The sequence below is a fragment of the Rana temporaria genome, chromosome 12 (assembly GCF_905171775.1).
Source record: "Rana temporaria chromosome 12, aRanTem1.1, whole genome shotgun sequence".
Taxonomy (NCBI): Eukaryota; Metazoa; Chordata; class Amphibia; order Anura; family Ranidae; genus Rana; species Rana temporaria.
Genome location: NC_053500.1, coordinates 97664706 through 97686828, shown reverse-complemented (window position 1 = coordinate 97686828; position 22123 = coordinate 97664706). Strand labels below are relative to the sequence as shown.

Below are 22123 nucleotides of genomic sequence, written 5' to 3'. Positions count from 1 at the left end.
TGAGTCGTCGGTCCCGACTCACAGTAGTACCACCATTACACCGGTGCCTGTAGTACCCCCCCCCCCCCCAGCCCCCAAGAGTCCAGCATCTTACTGTTCGACAGCGACAGTGAGAGGGATATCTTGGGGGAGGCCATGCATCAGGCAGACCTCCAGCTCTGTCCTGATGGTCAGGACCTTTTTGAAGGGATGGATGAGGAGGATGGGATACCTGCTGGCAGTATCCCAGAGACATCCCTTCAAACTGGTGCTGCTGTTTTGGTGCAGGAAACAGCAGCACCTAGTCAGACCCAGGCGTGGGTGAGGGGACAGCAGAGCCAGGCTAGAGGCTCCATGTCAGTTGGTTCCCTCAGACCAACACATCTCAGCCCTTGGTCTGACATCTCTGGGGGCAAAGAGGGTGACCCATCATGGTTGCCATCTGACGCGTCGGCTCACTACGTCAGTGACGACGGGGAAGGTAGGCACCCTGGTGAAACGGTGCGCCAGGTCACCACCAGGGAGACCATCGTCAGGGTCTCCACTGGTGATGGCAGCAGGAGGTGTCAGGAGGAGCAGCAGCAGCAGCAGCAGCAGGCAGCTCCACCTGTGCGCACCGAGTCCCAGCAGGTGCAAGTAAGCGTCACCCCATCTGACAGGAGGGCGGTGCTGAAGTCACCTGTCTGGAACTACTTTACCCTGGTGGCAGACAACCCTACCGTGGCCATCTGCCGGATTTGTAAAGTGAGGGTGAAGAGAGGGAAGTGTTTGGCTCGGGTGGGTACCACAGCCCTGAACCAGCACCTGAGGATAAACCACTGGGCGGTGTTTGACGAGATGAAGCGTGGTGGTGATAGCAGCGCCACCACCACAAGTGTGCAGGGTACAGCAGCCCCTGCCACATCTTCATCTCTTTCCAGCAGGTCATGCCCCCCCGCTCCCTCTAGTAGAGGTACTGGTACCGGCAGCCAGACCTCTACTTCCACAGGACCCTCCGCGTCTGTGTCCCGCACTGCCGTCCGGCGCCAGGCGTCAATTTCAGACGCCTTTAACCGCACCACTCCCTTTCCCCCTGGAGACCGACGTGTGTGTTCCCTCAATGGGCTCCTGGCAAGGGTTATTGCCCAACATCTGCTGCCCTTCAACATAGTTGACAGCAACCCCTTCAGGCAGATGTTGGAGCAGGCCCAACCCCAATGGCGTGTCCCCAGCCGCCATTTCTTTGCCAGGACTGGTGTCCCTGCCCTACACCAGCACATTGTGCAGAATGTAACCCTGTCGCTGGATCACGCTGTCAGCGACAGGGTTCATCTGACAATGGATGGCTGGACCAGCAGGCATGGGCAGGGGCGCTACATCAGCTTCACGGCCCATTGGGTTTCCCTCCGAGGCGTCGGTGAGGGATCGGCGGCAACCGATCTTGTGGTGCCGCCCCGGGGAGAACTGCTGGTCTCCCTCAAGCCACTGTCTCCGCAGCTGCTGAGCCTCCCAGCAAGCGCCCCCGTAGCTACTCAAGTGTGGGGCACGTGCGCTGTCAGGCCGTGCTCCAGCTTGTTAGTTTAGGGGACCGGAGACACACTGGACAAGAAGTGCTGAAAGCACTTCAGGCTCAGGTCCAGAAGTGGCTGACACCCCGAAGGCTCCAGGCAGGTATGGTTGTCTGCGATAACGGCAGCAACCTACTCGCCGCCCTCAGTGCTGGCAGTCTGACCCACGTGCCCTGTCTGGCACATGTCCTCAACCTGGTGGTGCAGAAGTTCCTGCGCACTTATCCCGGGTTGAGTGACATTGTGCCAAAGGCACGTAGGATTGCCAGCCACTTCAGGCGCTCCCCAACCGCTACCGCGTCCCTGTCCGAGTTGCAGCAGATCAACAGGCTGCCCCTTCACAGGCTGATTGTGGACAGTGTGACGCGGTGGAACTCCACCCTCCACATGCTGAAGAGGTTGTGGGAGCAGCGAAGGGCGGTGAAGGAGTACCTGATGGACCTAGGCACTGAGAGGACTTCACTACAACTCCCTTTCATCACCTGTGCGGAGTGGGGGCAGATACAGCAGGTCTGCCAAGTGTTGTCCTCCTTCGAGCAGGCGACCAAGATGGTCAGCAGTGAGCATGTCGGCCTCAATAACGTGCTGCCAATAGTGTTCATGCTGGAGAGGACACTAGATCACCTGCTAGAAGCTGGGGAGAGTGCCTTGGTGGAGCAGGAGGAGGCAGCAATGCTCCACCGAGACCAGGGCCAGGACGAGGAGGAGGAGGAGGATGATGATGATGAGGAGGTGGTTGCTGGTGTCGTCCCGGAGTCAGGGCCTGGTCAGGAGGGAGAGCCGGTGTTGGGGGCACCGATAGTCCGGGGGTTGGGCATCTCTGAGCGTGACCAGCAGCGCCTCAGGGATGAAGAGTCGTACCTCATTGACCTGGGCAGCAGTGAGGAGTCACAGCGGGCTGTGCTCTTCCCCATGGCTGCCCACATGCTGAGATGCCTCAGGAGGGACCCCCGGGTTAAGACCATCAAGGCGAGGGATGATTTCTGGATGGCCACCCTTTTGGATCCCAGGTGCAAGGGGAAACTGGAGCAGTTCATCCCAGCCAGCCGGAGGCAGCGCCGGATGGAGGAACTGCAGGCAGGCATTGTCAGCCGGTTGGAGCAGGCAACTCCCCGGCCTCCAGTTGTCCCCCCTCATCTCACCCAGCAGGTGGCTGCACCCAGCAGCAGCCGAGCAGGGGACCTAATGGATGAGATGAGGATGTTCTTCCAATCAGAGCGATCCAGTACCAGCACCAGCAGCAGCAGTCACCACCAGCGGCTGGCCCACATGGTGGCAGACTACATGGCGTCCGTCTGTGCTTCTGACAGTATGAGCACCGACGACCCCATGGAGTACTGGGTTGCCAGATTGGACACCTGCCGCGAGCTCGCTCAGTATGCGCTGGAGTTATTGTCTTGCCCCCCCTCCAGCGTACTATCTGAGCGGACATTCAGCGCGGCAGGTGGGGTGGTCACGGACAAGAGGACCCGTCTGTCCACAGACTCCGTGGACAGACTCACATTCATAAAGATGAATGAGTCCTGGATCGGCGGTGACTTTCTGGCACCCGTCGTCGGTTCAGGGCGCTGAAGGGTCCCTTGTCATGCATTCCCTGATGGAGCCCTGGACCTGATGTATTTACAGTGCTGAATATAACTATTTTAACACCTGAGAAAATCAATGTTAATATTTGGTACAGTAGGCTTTCTTTGCAATTACAGCGGTCAAACCTTTCTTGTAGTTTTACACCAGCTTTGCACACACTGGAGGAGGGATTTTGGCCCACTCCTCCACACAGATCTTCTCTACATCAGTCAGGTTTCTGGGCTCTCGCTGAGAAACACAGAGTTTGAGCTCCCTCCAAAGATTCTCTATTGGGTTTAGGTCTGGAGACTGGCTAGGCCACGCCAGAACCTTGATATGCTCCTTACAGAGCCAATCCTTGGTTATCCTGGCTGTGTGCTTTGGGTCATTGTCATGTTGGAAGACCCAGCCTCGACCCATCTTCAAAGCTCTAACTCAGGGAAGGAGGTTGTTGCCCAAAATCTCGCAATACATGGCCACGTTCATCCTCTCCTTAATACAGTGCAGTCACCCTGTCCCATGTGCAGAAAAACACCACCAAAGCATGATGCTACCACCCCCATGCTTCACATTAGGGATGGCGTTCTTGGCATGGTACTCATCATTCTTCCTCCGAACACGGTTAGTGAAATTATGATCAAAAAGTTATATTATGGTCTCATCTGACCACATGATTTTCTCCCATGACTCCTCTGGATCAGTCAAGACACCTATGTCAGCAGTTATTTCACACTCTATATACTCTTATTACCACTGCTGTTCATCATGGCACCTCCTGCCCAAGTGATATGACTCTGTATCAACTACTACTGCTAATACTACTACTGCTGCTTCTGCTGCTGCTGTCCAGTCAAGACACCTATGTCAGCAGTTATTTCACACCCTATATACTCTTATTACCACTGCTGTTCATCATGGCACCTCCTGCCCAAGTGATATGACTCTGTATCAACTACTACTGCTAATGCTACTACTGCTGCTTCTGCTGCTGCTGCTGCTGCCCAGTCAAGACACCTATGTCAGCAGTTATTTCACACCCTATATACTCTTATTAACACTGCTGTTCATCATGGCACCTCCTGCCCAAGTGATATGACTCTGTATCAACTACTACTGCTAATACTACTACTGCTGCTCAGTCAAGACACCTATGTCAGCAGTTATTTCACACTCTATATACTCTTATTACCACTGCTGTTCATCATGGCACCTCCTGCCCAAGTGATATGACTCTGTATCAACTACTACTGCTAATGCTACTACTGCTGCTTCTGCTGCTGCTGCTGCTGCCCAGTCAAGACACCTATGTCAGCAGTTATTTCACACCCTATATACTCTTATTAACACTGCTGTTCATCATGGCACCTCCTGCCCAAGTGATATGACTCTGTATCAACTACTACTGCTAATACTACTACTGCTGCTGCTCAGTCAAGACACCTATGTCAGCAGTTATTTCACACTCTATATACTCTTATTACCACTGCTGTTCATCATGGCACCTCCTGCCCAAGTGATATGACTCTGTATCAACTACTACTGCTAATACTACTACTGCTGCTTCTGCTGCTGCTGCTGCTGCTGCTGCCCAGTCAAGACACCTATGTCAGCAGTTATTTCACACCCTATATACTCTTATTAACACTGCTGTTCATCATGGCACCTCCTGCCCAAGTGATATGACTCTGTATCAACTACTACTGCTAATACTACTACTGCTGCTTCTGCTGCTCAGTCAATACACCTATGTCAGCAGTTAATTCACACTCTATATACTCCTATTACCACTGCTGTTCATCATGGCACCTCCTGCCCAAGTGATATGACTCTGTATTGTCAATGTCTACTACTACTACTACTGCTCAATCAAGACACCTATGTCACTAGTTATTTGCCACTCTATACTACTATTACCACTACTGATGCTGCTGCTGCTGTTCATCATGGCACCTCTTGCCCGAGTGATTTGACACTGTATTGTCAATGTCTACTACTACTATTACAGCTCAGTCAAGACACCTGTGTCCCAATTTTTTGGTACACTATTGACTACTATGACCACTACTGATGCTGTAAAGTCTTCCCCAAGTGTTTTTATGCTATCTAGTACTATTACCACTACTGCTTGTAAATCCTGCCTGTGTGATACTTAGTGGGAATGCTTTAATAAGCATTCCCAGTATGGATACCCGTAAATGTATTAATCTTAATTAGTGTGAATGCTTTAATAAACATTTCCAGTATTGATATCCGTAAATTTAGTATTCTTATTATTCCTTACGTTTTTTGGTTCTGCGTAACTTCGGCATACTTTCAGCTATTGAGACCATTCAACTGTAAAAATGTTCGTCTCGTTCAGCTAATGATGGGACTTCTTCAAGTTTTTTTCGACTATTTACACTTTTATAAATTTTAAGCTTTTAGACCCTTTTTTTTAACATTGAAGTCAATGAGAACATCCTTTTCCCCTTTGAATTCACATGCCCTGCCAAAAGTTTCAGCTACTTCATACTTTCACTTACAGACACTAAACAAACTTTAAAGCGGTCACAAAATATTTAGCTATCCGGCTATGACTTTTCAGATCGTTATCGTTTACAATTTTTGGTGAAAACGCAATTTACGTTTGGCGAATTTTTTACAAAAATGCAATCGGTTATAATGTAATCCTATGGAGGGGATTTAGAGTCTGTCATGTGACCTTAACATTGGAGATCTTTGTAATTAAAAATATCTTTAGAAAAAGGGGAAACAAATTGCTCTCACGCCCACAAGATCTACTTTTCATACACAATTTTTATATCAAAACGTAGCTATGCTTGTCTGGTTTCTGGCAATGTGATCAATTCTGCGATACGTATTTTAGTTTTAGTTATTGGAGCAACAGCCAGAAATTATGTCTCATAGACTCTCATGTTAAATTATCTAAAAAATGTTGCTGCAAAACTCACAAAGACGCTCTTTTCTAAATCGCAGACATGGCCACATTTTTAAGTTTATCAACATAAATTTCATATCGATGCGTTCACAAGGGCCGTGTATTTCAAACGGTGTAGTCGTATCGATCGCATGTACGGTTGAGGATTTATTAAGCTTTGTTTGGAGGCTTAAATCATGTATTTGATCTGTGAATTAAAAGCGTTTGTAATGTTATTTCTTTCCATAAATAACTTTCCTGACCTCAGTGCAATATTCCTCCTCACTGACCTGGGGGGGGAGGGGAAACCTCTTGAGGGGGAGGGGCGACCAGGAAGTCAGCATACTCTATACTTTGCAGATAGAGAAAGAAGCTGTGTGTCCTAAAGATAGTGTAGTGGTTATGGTGAATGTCTTTGGCAAGGGGCTCAGCAATTAAGCTATTCAGCATTCCCACTCGCATTTTCCTCAGGAAATGCATTGTCTAGTTACATTATATTTTAATACTACTGCTGCTGCCTCCATGCTGAGTAAAGCTTCATGACCTCTCTGGCACAGCGGATCCACCAACAGCCTCCGCTACAAGCTACCAGACCGGATCTAAACAGCAAGTGTAACTATAACAATGAACCTTATGTTAAACCCTGTTTTGCGGCATTTATACTGCAACCATTGGGCTGTCTGCAAGAGCTCATCTGCATTCTCTCTCTCTTTCTTGCTCTCCCTCTCTCTCTCTTTGTATATATATATATAAGAAGGCCAGTATGGTGGCCTGAGTTTATGGGAGGAGCCCGGAGGGTATTTAAGCAGCCCACTCACACATGCTCTTTGTCGGTTCAGTGTGCAGTACTACACGTCACTGGGCCGACTCTTCCCAGCTCACCTCATGTCCGTGAGTCTGCGCATTCAATCGCATTCGACATCGCAAGCGCTTTGCGGCTTCTCCCTTCATGGTCTTCGCCGGCGGTTCCCGCTTACTGTCGCAGGTAGGATTCAAACCTTTTCGTATCTTGTGCAATCTTGCAATTCGTTATGCTTCCTATCCTGCATCCCTTTTGGGAAAAAACTGCCTCTGAGTTACTGTTGCTTATGTTTCAACATCATTCGGCTCAGGCATAATACATTTGTAACTTCCTTCTGCCAAACATACGATTCATTTGTAAATCCATTTGGAGATTGACATGTGTTTGTATGGGTTCTTTGGCAGATTGAGGTGGTAATTGGACTCACATGGTGCCTTCTCTGCACTTGATTAGCCTGGGGGGATGGGTGGTTGGTAGGTGTTCGGTTTCAAAGCAAGGGGTAGCATACACTCTACAACCAATTCGTATCAGATTCGTGCAATACTCCTTACTATCAATTCGTATCGGATTCATTTCATGCATTTTACAACCATTTTGTATCAGATACATTGCATACTTTCTACCGTTGTCATTCATTGTTTCCCCCATGTCGTGTGTTTTAGTTCCTGCAGCGGAACTTACGAATTGCTTGTACACGGCTCTTCTCTCTCATTTATTGACTAAAGTTATTGCCTGTGCGTCATGCATGGCGCCACAATACACTCTTGGGATGTGTTGCACATCCACTCCAGTCCAAAGCAAACCCAGTCGCACGTTCACTGTCCCAGGTAGGATTCGTTAGCTTGTTTGTCATGTCAAATTCGTGGCCACTCATGGTGTCACCTGTACCATATGTTTGGTTCCCGCAGTGGAGCTTACAAAGCATTGATACGTACTTCTCGTGTTCTATTTTCTACACCAAACCTCGTTGTTTTGCCCCATGCACGGCATCACGCTACACGTTCCCGACATGTTTCACTCCAGCCACAGTCCGCCGCAGACTCACTCGCATGGCCCACTGTCGCAAGTAAGATTTACACATGCTTTATGTCTTATCAATTTGCTACCATTCGTTCTCTCCCATATCGTTTATTAGTGGCCCCTGCGGAACCTACGATTCAAACAGGCGTTGTCCTTCTACCTTATACTGCTTGCTTAAGGTACAAACAAACCAGGTGTTTCTATCCTTTCTCAGTAACCCAATTCTTATTGATTGAGACCTTGCAACCATGCAAATCATCTCAGCAGTCTGATACCCTTGCTGAGACCCTTGCAACACATGACCCTTACAAAATGCAAAAAAAAACAAAAAAAAAAAAAACGCAAAAATGAAAAAAAATATATAGAAAAAAAAAATAAAACAATTGCCGCCACGTAATCTCAGCCCAGCAACCTGACACCTGTTGAGACCGTTGCAACTACGCAAAATTCGTCTCCACAGCCTGACACCCTTGTTGAGACCCTTGCAAACGCAATACCGTCTCAGCAGCCCCACACTCATCGAGACTTGCAACCACACAAAATCGTCTCAGCAGTCTGACACCCTTGTTAAGACCCTTGCAACACATGACCCTTACAAATAAATAAATAAATAAAAAAATATATATAAAAAAAAAAAAAAAACGCAAAAAAAAAAAAAAAAAACGCAAAAAAAATAAAAAAAATAAATAAAGTGCAGAAAAAAAAAAAATTGCCACCACACAATCTCAGCCCCACAACCTGACTCCTGTTGAGACCGTTGCAACGACGCAAAATTCGTCTCCGCAGCCTGACACCCTTGTTGAGACCCTTGCAAACGCAATACCATTTTAGCAGCCCCACACTCATGGAGACTCTTGCAAGCACACAATTGTCTCAGCAGCCTGACACCCTTGTTAAGACCCTTGCAAACGCAATACCGTCTCAGCAGCCCCACACTCATGGACACTCTTGCAAGCACACAAAATTGTCTCAGCAGCCTGACACCCTTGTTAAGACCCTTGCAACACATGACCCTTACAAAACGCAAACAAAACAAAAAAAAGCAAAAAGAGATATAAAAAGTGGAGAAAAAAAAAGAAAAAAAAATGAAAAATTGTCACCACACAATCTCGGCCCAGCAACCTGACACCTGTTGAGACCATTGCAACCATGCAAAATCGTCTCAGCAGCCTCACACCATTGTTGAGACCCTTGCAAACGCAATACCGTCTCAGCGGCCCTACACTCATCAAGACTCTTGCAACCACGCAATACCATCTCAGTAGCCTCACACCATTGTTGAGACCCATGCAAACGCAATACCATCTCAGCAGCCCTACACTCAAGACTCTTGCAACCACGCAATACCGTCTCAGCAGCCTCACACCATTGTTGAGACCCATGCAAACGCAATACCATCTCAGCAGCCCTACACTCATCAAGACTCTTGCAACCACGCAATACCGTCTCAGCAGCCTCACACCATTGTTGAGACCCATGCAAACGCAATACCATCTCAGCAGCCCTACACTCATCAAGACTCTTGCAACCACGCAATACCGTCTCAGCAGCCTCACACCATTGTTGAGACCCATGCAAACGCAATACCATCTCAGCAGCCCTACACTCATCAAGACTCTTGCAACCACGCAATAACGTCTCAGCAGCCTCACACCATTGTTGAGACCCTTGCAAACGCAATACCGTCTCAGCAGCCCTACACTCATCAAGACTCTTGCAACCACGCAATACCGTCTCAGCAGCCTCACACCATAGTTCAGACCCTTGCAAATGCAATACCGTCTCAGCAGCCCCACACTCATCAAGACTCTTGCAACCACGCAATACCGTCTCAGCAGCCTCACACCATCGTTGAGACCCTTGCAAACGCAATACCGTCTCAGCAGCCCCACACTCATCGAGACCCTTGCAACGACGCAATACCGTCTCAGCAGCCTCACACCGTAGTTCAGACCCTTGCAAATGCAATACCATCTCAGCAGCACCACACTCATCGAGACCTTTTGCAACCACGCAATATCGTCTCAGCAAACCAGACTGAGACCCTTGCAACCACGCAATATCGTCTCAGCAGCCTCACACCATTGTTGAGACCCTTGCGAACGCAATACCGTCTCAGCAGCCCCACACTCATCGAGACCCTTGCAACCACGCAATACTGTCTCAGCAGCCTCACACCATAGTTCAGACCCTTGCAAATGCAATACCGTCTCAGCAGCCCCACACTCATCAAGACTCTTGCAACCACGCAATACCGTCTCAGCAGCCTCACACCATTGTTGAGACCCTTGCAACGCAATACCGTCTCAGCAGCCCCACACTCATCGAGACCCTTGCAACCACGCAATACCGTCTCAGCAGCCTCACACCGTAGTTCAGACCCTTGCAAATGCAATACCGTCTCAGCAGCGCCACACTTATCGAGACCTTTTGCAACCACGCAATATCGTCTCAGCAAACCAGACTGAGACCCTTGCAATGCCGTCTCAAAACAAACCTTAATACTCAAGGCCCCTGCAACCACACAATATCGTCCCAGCAACCTGACACTCACTGACACCCTTGCAACCGCACAATATTGTCTGCAGTAGTATAAAACACTTTGCGGCAGGCACCTACGTGCAAACCCGAATACAAACTAAACTTGCAAACACACCTCAGTGACAAACGATCAGCCACACAGACACACAGTGGCGCCCAGTTGGCTGTTCATCTTCAGTGGCGAGCGGGCCGCTCATCTTTTCTCTGTTTTTTCCCTGCGGTTGGTTCAGGTTTTTCATCCAGCACCAGCGAGTGCACGTTGGCCTGCGAGTGCACGTTGGCCTGCGAGTGCATGTATATCGTCTTGTTGAGCACCTGTGTATTGTCTTTATTTTCTCACACCAATGCAAGATCCAGTCCAAGTTCTCAAACTAGACCAAGCATCAGTAGCAGACTTAGCTATGTGGGACAACTTCCCCACCTGATAGAACAGCATTTCAATCTTCATCCTGGCAGTGTCAGCCGAGCCACCAAAGGCTTTTGCAGCCATTTTTAGGCCGCCACTGGTTCTCCAAAAATTGGCCCCCAGAAATTCTCTTAATTTTTTCACCCAGTCTTCATCACACCTCGTGCTGCACCCCATCGTGGCAGCTGCCCAGGTCTGGGACCACACTTGAACAGGACAGACACTGTTCTTCACCACAGACAATCAGGCCACAGCCGACATCATCAATTAAGGTAGATCTAAGTCACTCCCCATCACTTCCTGCACAGGCTCGCGCAGCTGTCACTCCGTCACCAGTTAATATCTTATGTAGACCTTTTTCCAGGCAAATGCAAAAAGCAGCTGATGCGCTTTCCTATTCCAACCTTGGAATGGATGTTTTTCCAGCAAGAGCCTGGAGCCGACCCAACAACTATCCCTGTCCCACCATGGACATTGCTGACGATGGACTGAAGTCACATCTCACCAACGCAATCCAACTTATTAACCACTCCTTGGCACGCAACACACTGAAGGCCTATCGCACTGCTTGGAACACTAATCGCAAATTTTTGGCCCCTTGCCCCGAAGCAGCAGTTGGACACATCCTAGCCTTCATATCGTATTGCCACATGCAGCTGACCATTTCTCAATACTATCACGCCATATCTAGATGGCATCCAGCATTTCCTGTCCCTGCAGGACCCCAGTAAACCGTCAGTATTCTCGAGCCCATGCGGTCAAGTCCCTCCTACAGGGCATACAGAAGCACCAACCTGTAGTCAGTGGCAAGCGCCTACCTTTCAAGAGTCCCCTCTTTAGGGACATGTCTAAAATCCTTACTCGTTCCCTGTTTAGGGCTTTGCCCAGACTAGTCACCCGAACAGCCATCTACCAGGCCTTCTACGGTTCCCTACAACCTAGTGAATTTAGTCAGCGGCTCCGGCAGTCACACACTGCTCCGACGCCACCCGACTCGCTTTCAAACCACTACACTCTCACAGTCTGCAAACGCAACAAACCAGCCCCTGGGGTTGACATCAACCTGTTTCAGACTCACAACGCCTGATGCCCAGTGACGGTGCTCGACCCACTACTGCTCCATCTACCCAGCCAATCTGATGGTAGCTCATTGCTGCCCTTTCTAAACCAGCTCCCTGAGTGTCAGCCAGTGTGTCAAGCATGTCAGAATCCTCCTAAGTAACTTGGGCTTCAAACCCCAGTCAGTTCTCTGGACATTCTTTGGAGCAGCCTCAGTTGCCTCCCAACAGGGAGTACCAGACTACGTAATCAAGATACCTGGCTGATGGAAGTCTCCTTGTTTTGCCACATACATCCCTAATCCTCATGAAGGAATGGCCCAAGCCTTTACCAAGCTGGCTAAATAAATACAAGAAATCAATATAAACTATTTCCCTATCTGAGTCTTTTGCCCCCTTTTCTTGGCATACTGACCAGACCACCAAGCCACACTTCAGGTCTATTTATGTTGTAAGTCTTGTCGCGTGTTTATGTGATCCACATCTCTCTCGGTCAGAGGGTAACGACCATAAATAAGAAGGCCAGTATGGTGGCCTGAGTTTATGGGAGGAGCCCGGAGGGTATTTAAGCAGCCCACTCACACATGCTCTTTGTCGGTTCAGTGTGCAGTACTACACGTCACTGGGCCGACTCTTCCCAGCTCACCTCATGTCCGTGAGTCTGCGCATTCAATCGCATTCGACACCCTCCCGCCCTTCCCTTTTTCAGGGCACTTCTCAGCATATCCTTCTTCAATTAACTACCCATTACTTACCTTGGGTATGCCCCCTTTTCTTGGCATACTGACCAGACCACCAAGCCACACTTCAGGTCTATTTATGTTGTAAGTCTTGTCGCGTGTTTATGTGATCCACATCTCTCTCGGTCAGAGGGTAACGACCATAAATATTGTTGCTTTTGTTATGTTCATTTTTCAACAGTTTATTTTGTGTTCGTCGTGTCTGTGTCGTGTGCTTTAGTTTGTCCTAGGTTACTGTTAAATAAAATAATAGTATAAAATGTTTTTGCTTATTATGAAGTTAGATGTGTTGATGTTGATTTGTTTGATGTGAAGTTAGATGTGTTGAAAAACCTACAAATCTATCTCAAAAAGAAATGAAACATTTCCAAAAAATAAGATTTTTTAATAAAAAAATAAATTCAGATATAACTCTGAATTTATATCTGGACTTCTGAAGCCGTTCCATTTCCGCAATATTTTTGGATTGCTGCTGCTCTAGCAGCGCATTTTGTTGCGTCAGGTAGCGGATCTTGCGTTGGTTTCCCAGGATCCTCTGGTGGGTTTTCTTTATGAGTGCGTTCTGCCTCATCATCTTTCTTGATACTGTTAGGATATAATAAAAAAACATTTGGATTTCAAAGAACGTTACCAAATAAATAAAATATTTTTTTTGCTTATTAATCAATCATTATCATGTGTATACACTTGTTATGTGTCTAACACATCCCGGGAGTGCAGAATTATTAGGCAAATGAGTATTTGGACCACATCATCCTCTTTATGCATGTTGTCTTACTCCAAGCTGTATAGGCTCGAAAGCCTACTACCGATTAGGCATATTAGGTAATATAATGTACATCTCTGTAATGAGAAGGTGTGTGGTCTAATGACATCAACACTATATCAGGTGTGCATAATTATTAGTCAATTTCCTTTTCTTTGGCAAAATGGGCCAAAAGAAGGACTTGACAGACTCTGAAAAGTCCAAAATAGAGAGATATCTAGCAGAGGGATGCAGCACTCTTAAAATTGCAAAGCTTCTGAAGCGTGATCATCAAACAAAAGAAGCGTGTGGAAAAACAAAGGCGCAAAATAACTGCCCATGAACTGAGAAAAGTTAAGCGTGCAGCTGCCAAGATGCCACTTGCCACCAGATTGGCCATATTTCAGAGCTGCAACATCACTGGGGTGCCCAAAAGCACAAGGTGTGCAATACCCAGAGACATGGCCAAGGTAAGAAAGGCTGAAAGACGACGACCACTGAACAAGACACACAAGCTGCAACGTCAAGACTGTGCCAATAAATATCTCAAGAAAGATTTTTCTAAGGTTTTATGGACTGCTGAAATGAGAGTGAGTCTTGATGGGCCAGATGGAAGAGCCCGTGGCTGGATTGGTAAAGGGCAGGGAGCTCCAGTCCGACTCAGACGCCAGCAAGGTGGTGGTGGAGTACTGGTTTGGGCTGGTATCATCAAAGATGAGCTTGTGGGGCCTTTTCGGATTGAGGATGGAGTCAAGCTCAACTCCCAGTCCTACTGCCAGATTATGGAAGAGACCTTCTTCAAGCAGTGGTACAGGAAGAAGTCTGCATCCTTCAAGAAAAACATGATTTTCATCCAGGACAATGCTCCATCACATGTGTCAAAGTACTCCACAGCGTGGCTGGCAAGAAAGGGTATTAAATAAAAAAAAGTAATGACATGGCCTCCTTGTTCACCTGATCTGAACCCCATTGAGAACCTGTGGTCCATCATCAAATGTGAGATTTACAAGGAGGGAAAACAGTACACCTCTCTGAACAGTGTCTGGGAGGCTGTGGTTGCTGCTGCACGCAATGTTGATGGTGAACAGATCAAAACACTGACAGAATCCATGGATGTCAGGCTTTTGAGTGTCCTTGCAAAGAAAGGTGGCTATATTGGTCACTGATTTGTTTTTGTTTTGTTTTTGAATGTCAGAAATGTGTATTTGTGAATGTTGAGATGTTATATTGGTTTCACTGTTAAAAATAAATCATTGAAATGGGTATATATTTATTTTTTTGTTAAGTTGCCTAATAATTCTGCACAGTAATAGTAGTCACCTGCACACACAGATATCCCCCGAAAATAGCTAACATTAAAAACAAACTAAAAACTACTCTCAAAAATATTCAGCTTTGATATTAATGAGTTTTTGGGGTTCATTGAGAACATGGTTATTGTTCAATAATAAAATGAATCCTCAAAAATACAACTTGCCTAATAATTCTGCACTACCTGTATACTTCTATCATAAATACCATATTATGGTTCTACAATCTGACAGGTGCGCTTTATATGTTGTCCATTTTTATATCTACATTTTATTGTTGAAATGTTATTAATCATTGTGCACATATTTACCTTCCTGAGCGAGGCTCACAGGACCGCTGTCTTCCTCCTGCTCGTCTGCTTGAGAAGTTGGGGTGGGGGGGGGAAGCTCCTCAACTTGCTCCTCAACAGGAGCTGGGGTTGGCGAGTGGGAGGGCCCTGGCTGCTCCTCCTCATCCATCTCCTCCTCTGCCGCATCCTCCTCTGCCGCATCCTCCTCCTCCTCCTCCTCATCGGCCTGGCGCCTTCTGCGCTTGGCGCGAACAACTGGTATTGGAGCTCCTATAATAACACAATGTTCTTATATTATAAAAATGTTTTCTAATGACGTATGCAAATTCTGTGTACTCTGCTGTATTGTATATGAATACAAATTGATTTATATAGACAGTTAACCAATGGGACAATGTTATATTAAAGGGTCTTGTGGGCACTACAGGGGACTGAGCGTGAGCTGGGATGCCACCATGTTAAAATTAGCTGTTTTTGTCTCCTTTGTTTTGTTCAGACGATCTCATGTTAAAAAAAGGGCCTGATGGAGCACACGGGATTACTATAACAACCCCACGCCTAACACAGGAATTTAGTGGGAATCTATATATATAAAACTCAACGTGTGTGTGCATGTATGTATGTATGTATGTTCCAGCATCACGTACAAACGGCTAAAGATATTTACATGAAACTTGGCACACAGGTTACTTATATGTCAGCCACAAACATAGGATAGGTGGTTTAACCCTTACCCACCCCCATTTGCCATGGTCGGGGTTTTTCTTTAAAGTCCCATTCAACTCTATGGGAAATACATGTTACTTCATAACAGCTGTAGATATTTCAATAACACTTGGTCACATGTTACCTATACGTCCACTTAAAGTATAGGATCGTTAATTTATCCCTTAACTACCCACTTTGGTGATGGTCTGGGTTTTTCTTTAAAGTCCCATGCAAAGCAATGGGAAAAGTATGTTCCCACATAACTTCTGTGTTCCTGTCTGCTGTCCCATGTCTTTTTTCAACAGTACTATGAATACCTTGGCTGGTGGTGATATATGTTAGCACAACATGGCATCTTGGTTAACAACATCTGACCTTACATGAATTACATATGACCTTACATAACTGTCACCAAAGGAGCTGCGGTGGCTCAACGCGATTGCCACTGCGCTGACAAGCGATTCACCTCTGCAGCTAGGGGTTCGGATCCCGCTCTCGGCTACATGTGAATTGAGTTTGGTGGTCTCAGCCCCGCCCCCGGTGGGTGTGCTATGCGAGGTGGGGTTGGGAGGACCCCCTCACACCCGCCATTGCCATCCGGGGCATGGAGAAAGGTGGCAGATTGCCTCTGGGGGAGGCCTCCCAACTCCTGCAGGCCGGCTCCTCTCTCGAGTTCACGCACAAAATACACTTTTGAAAAAAAAAACATAACTGTCAACAATAACTTACCTGGATGATATCTATCCCGAAGACGTCTGACCTGTTCCATGTGGCGCCTCTTCAGGTCAGACCACTTCTTCACAATCGCCAGCTGATTGTGTTGGCCGCCGAAGTCGGCCATTAGGGCGCTGACCACAGCCTTTTTCTCTGGCTGCCTGCGGAGCTGGTCGTACCCTGTTTCCAGGAACTTCTGCAAGATGAAGAACAAAGTATATTGTAATACTTTTGTTGACAGCCTTATGGATATATGACGTAAATGTATGGTATTCAACAATTGGAAGCATTCTCACCTTATTAATCAATGACAGGGGTAACATGACAGATTTTATATCCTGCCATTTCGGTCGCCACCTTTTTTGCATAAATATAGCAGCCATTATCATTTGCATAATTATGTATATATTATTAACAACACAGGATACACGTATAGGGGAGATATGCGTTGCTAACTCTTTTCCCTGTCAGGAGCCTAACGCCCGGGGGGTCAGAGACGGGACCTTTTCGGAGGACCACTGACGTATGCACCCGTCGCAGTTTTTTGTGATGTCACTCTTTAGGTGTGTGCACATTTTTCCCTGCAACGGGTGGAGTTTTTGGGTTGTGTTTTGCACGCCACAGGCTTTTCACCAGAAAAAAAACAGCTGGAGGCAGAATGGTTGCAAAACACTAAGGGTTTGTTACCTAACTCAGGGTTTCAAGACTAGTCCACCTCCAGCTGTTGCAAAACTACTACTCCCATCAGCCACGGTCTGTCAGTGCATGCTAAGAATTTTACTTTTGCTGCATCTAGGGTGCCACAGTTTAGAGACCCGTGCATAAAGGCCTGAAAAATGTGGGCCTGCAGAACTTATAATACTAGAAGTGCCAGCATTCCCAGGCATGCTGGAAGTTGTAGTTCTGCAACATCTAAAGGGCAATATGTATTCGAACGTCCTTGGGCCTTGAGGACCCTGAAGTCAGGACGTTCGCATACGTCCTATGTCCAAAAAAATGTTAAATTCATTATGCTAAATAACAAGGAAAAGTGCCTAAATACACATTTACCAACCAGGGTGTCTGCAGCTGTCCAGGCATGCTGGGACTTGTAGTTTTGTAAAAGCAGGAGACACATTGTTTGTGAAATACTAATATCTGATCATATATACTAACTTTTAAACTAGACTAAAATGCAGTTGAAGATAATGAAATAACAGTGGTCAAAATACTTACACAAATCAGCATCTTTTCCTCAGATACAGTGAAATTACTTCCAACCATCTTGCTCTGCGATTGCGTTGCGATCATAAAGTTGGAAACTGGCAAGGCTCCAGGAAATGGTCGCGTGTTGTTCGCGCGATTGCGCTGCTTGGACCGAGATGGGTCCATATGGCTTCGGCTGTATGGACCACAGTAACTCTTTTCCCTGTCAGGAGCCTAACGCCCTGGGGGGTCAGAGACGGGACCTTTTCGGAGGACCACTGACGTATGCAACCGTCGCAGTTTTTTGTGATGTCACTCTTTAGGTGTGTGCACATTTTTCACTGCGCCGGGTGGAGTTTTTGGGTTGTGTTTTGCACGCCACAGGCTTTTCAACAGAAAAAAAACAGCTGGAGGCAGAATGGTTGCAAAACACTACGGGTTTGTTACCTAACTCAGGGTTTCAAGACCAGTCCACCTCCAGCTGTTGCAAAACTACTACTCCCATCAGCCACGGTCTGTCAGTGCATGCTAAGAATTTTACTTTTGCTGCATCTAGGGTGCCACAGTTTAGAGACCCGTGCATAAAGGCCTGAAAAATGTGGGCCTGCAGAACTTACAATACTAGAAGTGCCAGCATTCCCAGGCATGCTGGAAGTTGTAGTTCTGCAACATCTAAAGGGCAATATGTATTCGAACGTCCTTGGGCCTTGAGGACCCTGAAGTCAGGACGTTCGCATACGTCCTATGTCCAAAAAAATGTTAAATTCATTATGCTAAATAACAAGGAAAAGTGCCTAAATACACATTTACCAACCAGGGTGTCTGCAGCTGTCCAGGCATGCTGGGACTTGTAGTTTTGTAAAAGCAGGAGACACATTGTTTGTGAAATACTAATATCTGATCATATATACTAACTTTTAAACTAGACTAAAATGCAGTTGAAGATAATGAAATAACAGTGGTCAAAATACTTACACAAATCAGCATCTTTTCCTCAGATGCAGTGAAATTACTTCCAACCATCTTGCTCTGCGATTGCGTTGCGATCATAAAGTTGGAAACTGGCAAGGGTCCAGGAAATGGTCGCGTGTTGTTCGCGCGATTGCGCGATCGAAAAATCGCAATATGTTTTTTGGCTAAAATATCATAAATATTCGATTTCAGAGTGCTGCTACAGCAGTTTTCGAAATATCTGCAATCAATTTCGCATTCGCATTTTGTGAAATTGCGTTAAAATATCTCGAATATTCGATTTCAGAGTGAGCCAATCAGAGTGCTCCTACAGCATTTCTCGAAATTGCGCAATAAATATCGCATTCGCATGTTGCGATATTTCGATAAAATATCACGAATATTCTGAGCCAATCAGAGCGCTCCTCCAGCATTTGTCAAAATTGCGCAATAAATATCGCATTCGCATTTTGCGAAATTTCGATAAAATATCACGAATATTCTGAGCCAATCAGAGTGCTCCTAGCGCTGTTGTCGAAATTTCGCCATCAATATCGCATTCGCATTTTGCGAAATTTCGAAAAAATATCAAGAATATTCTGAGCCAATCAGAGTGCTCCTACCGCAGTTATCAAAAATTCGCAATTATTTTCGCATTCGCAATAGTGAAAAATCGCAATCATTTAATTTCGATAAAATATCACGAATATTCGAATTTAGCGAATATATCTTGAATATTCGAATATATATTCGAGATATATCGCAAAATCGAATATGGCATATTCTGCTCAACACTAATCAGGATCCATGCTTACTCCTTCAGAAGAAATTATGTATTCCAAGAACTGGGTCTGAGTTTGTTCAAACTCACATTTCTCTAGTTTGCTGTAAAAGTTAATAACGCCTTAATCTTTCAAAGAATACAGACATGCTTGCGGGTGTTCTTCCAAATGAATCCGAAAAAAATGAGAATATAATCCAAATATGCTATTCCAAATCTCAAAAAGCATCATTGATGAAATGTTGAAAAGTTGTGGGAGCATTGCAAAGTCCAAAGGGCATGACCAAAGACTCAAAATATCCATATCTGGTTCTGAAAGCAATTTTCAATTCATCTCCGTGACGAATGCGGACAATGTTGTATGCCCCCTGTATATCAAATTTGGTAAAGGGCTTGGCAGAGCGGAGTCTCTCAAGCATTTCTGGAATCAGTGGGAGTGGATAGCTATTCTTAATTGTGATCCTGTTTAAATCTCTGTAGTTAATACACAGACGCAGGGTGGAGTATTTTTTCACCACAAAGAAAAAGGCTGCCCCAGCAGGAGAGGTTGACTGTCTGATAAAACCCTTCTCTAGATTTATATTAATCCACTCCCTGAGCATCTTCAGTTCAGGTTCTAAAAAAGGCGACCAAATGGTATTTCCTGGCCAGCCTCACGTCAGCACACAATTGGCACCCAACCCCCTCCTCCAGTCTTCCAGTACCACCTTCTCTTAGCTGATAAATAGGGGGCCCCTCCTCCTTTGCCCTTGTTCTTTTTTTTTGGTCGGACGCCAGGCCACCAGACTCGTTGAAAGAAAGAAGCTGCAGACAAGAAAAAAAACCCTGCCGAACCTACCCACCCAGGTTCAAGCCTCTCCTGGGACTGGAAGGTCCAGAACAATAAAGGTAGTTCCTTTTTTTTATTACACTGGACACTCTATGTGCAGGAGCTATGCGGGCAGATTAAGGCTTAAAGAGCTTACCATTTCCTGGGCTGTGGTGCTGCTGTATTATCATGCTCTCTAAATATCCGTCTTCCCTGTGTTTTTCTGTTGGGCGGGCGTCAGGTATAGCCTGAATATAAAACTTAGAGAGCCAGAGTATTTAGTGCTGTTTGCCACAGCTAGTGAGAAGAGTTTTTCTGATGAGTCTGATGAGGGAGGGGTGGCTGGACTGTGTCAGTGTGCACTAGTCTTCACTAAATGATTAACCTCATTTGTTCACAACTGCTGAGATATTCTCACGAATCCGCTGCCACCCCGAGAGATTCCTTTATCAATGCAAGGTAAAATTACTAAAAAAATAAATAAAAAAAAACACCTTATTGGCTATATCCTGTCTTTCATCAATACAGCATGAGCTCACCACAGCCCCAAAATGCACAAAGATCGTCGGAAAGGTAGGAGGGGTCTATGGGGGCCACAAAACAAGAGTGCAACACCAGGAGGTTTTTTGTCTTTATAGGAGCAGAAGCCCTAAAATGGGGATATGCAATTAGCGGACCTCCAGCTGTTGCAGAACTACAATTCCCATGAGGCATAGCAAGACTCTGACAGCCACAAGCATGACACCAGAGTCAGAAGCATGATGGGACTTGTAGTTTTGCAACAGCTGGAGGTCCGCTAATTGCATATCCCTGCCCTAAAACAAGACATTTGCGAAAGAAAAAGTCCCATCACCGTTCAAAATCTCTGCATGCGTCTGGGTCACGCACAGGACATAGATCCCAAGCAATGACCAGTCCAGGCTGCAGTCGATGGCGGCAGAAACAAACACGACAAGAGGCCGTCCTGATGAGGGCCTGACGAGGGCCATGTTCAACGCCATCTGCCCCTGGAAAACTCTTATGCGCAGATCCACAGATGATTCCATGTTTCCGGCATCAATGGCATGATGGCCTTGTAGCAGTATGAAAATCTTGCAAACTAGAGGGCAGCATCCACCCTGGAAGTGCAATGCATAAACATACATCAGCCACCCTATTTGGATAAAATTTAGAGAACTTGTTGCTGTAAATTGGTCTTCTGACGAGGTCTCGGTCATCCTTCATCAACAAGCGATTTACGGTCTGCCATTGTGGAAAAAGACCATCCTTCATGAACGAGCGATTTACGCTCTGCCAGTATGGGGAAAAGACCATCCTTCATGAACAAGCGATTTACGCTCTGCCATTATGGGAAAAGACCATCCTTCATGAACGAGCGATTTACACTCGATCCTTAGGGGTGTTGCTTGTTGCGTGGATATTTTGCAGCATACTTCTGCTATAGCTGCCTTAATGGCCTTAGAATTTTGCACAACCACATACTTGTGAGGCAACCTGTGCGATTTCATTTCTCTGCCACTGCAGACTGCATGCATGCCCAAAATGCACCCTGAGCTTGGCAAGGCATCTTCTATCATGTTGGTATAAACGCATGTACCAATCTCCTTTACCTGGCAGGACTGCAGAGGGAGAGAAGCCTTCCCAACTGCAGACCTCCAAGATCATTTACCCCAATGCATGGGGTCTGGCGATTCATGGTACGGGAAGACCATTTCCAATTCAAATGTCTACCCTTCGGGATCAGCACAGCACCTCTAGTCTTCTCCAAGATCTTGCCAGCTATCACTGCCGTTATACGTTTGAGGGGCATAAAGATCTTCCACTACCTAGACGATGTCTTAGTAGTGGCCCATGCAAGCGAGGAGTGGACGGCACAACGCAAGGTGGTGCTGAAGATTCTATCCGAGTTCGGCTGGATTGTCAAGCAGAAGAGCCAGTTGATTCCCTCCCAGGAGATAGAATACCTAGGGCTTGTTTTCAATACAAGCAAAAGGCCATGTGTCGCTACTAAGAGGCAAAACAGCCGAGCTAGTAGCTTGTGTAAAAAGCTTGAGG

At 46.4% G+C, this 22123-nt stretch overlaps 1 protein-coding gene across 1 annotated transcript in view; it reads left to right on the top strand.

The window, feature by feature from the left end:
• Nucleotides 1-22123, top strand: part of HSD17B1 (hydroxysteroid 17-beta dehydrogenase 1) — a 384740-nt gene that overhangs the window by 348874 nt on the left and 13743 nt on the right. The gene's annotated exons all lie outside the window — the stretch shown is intronic.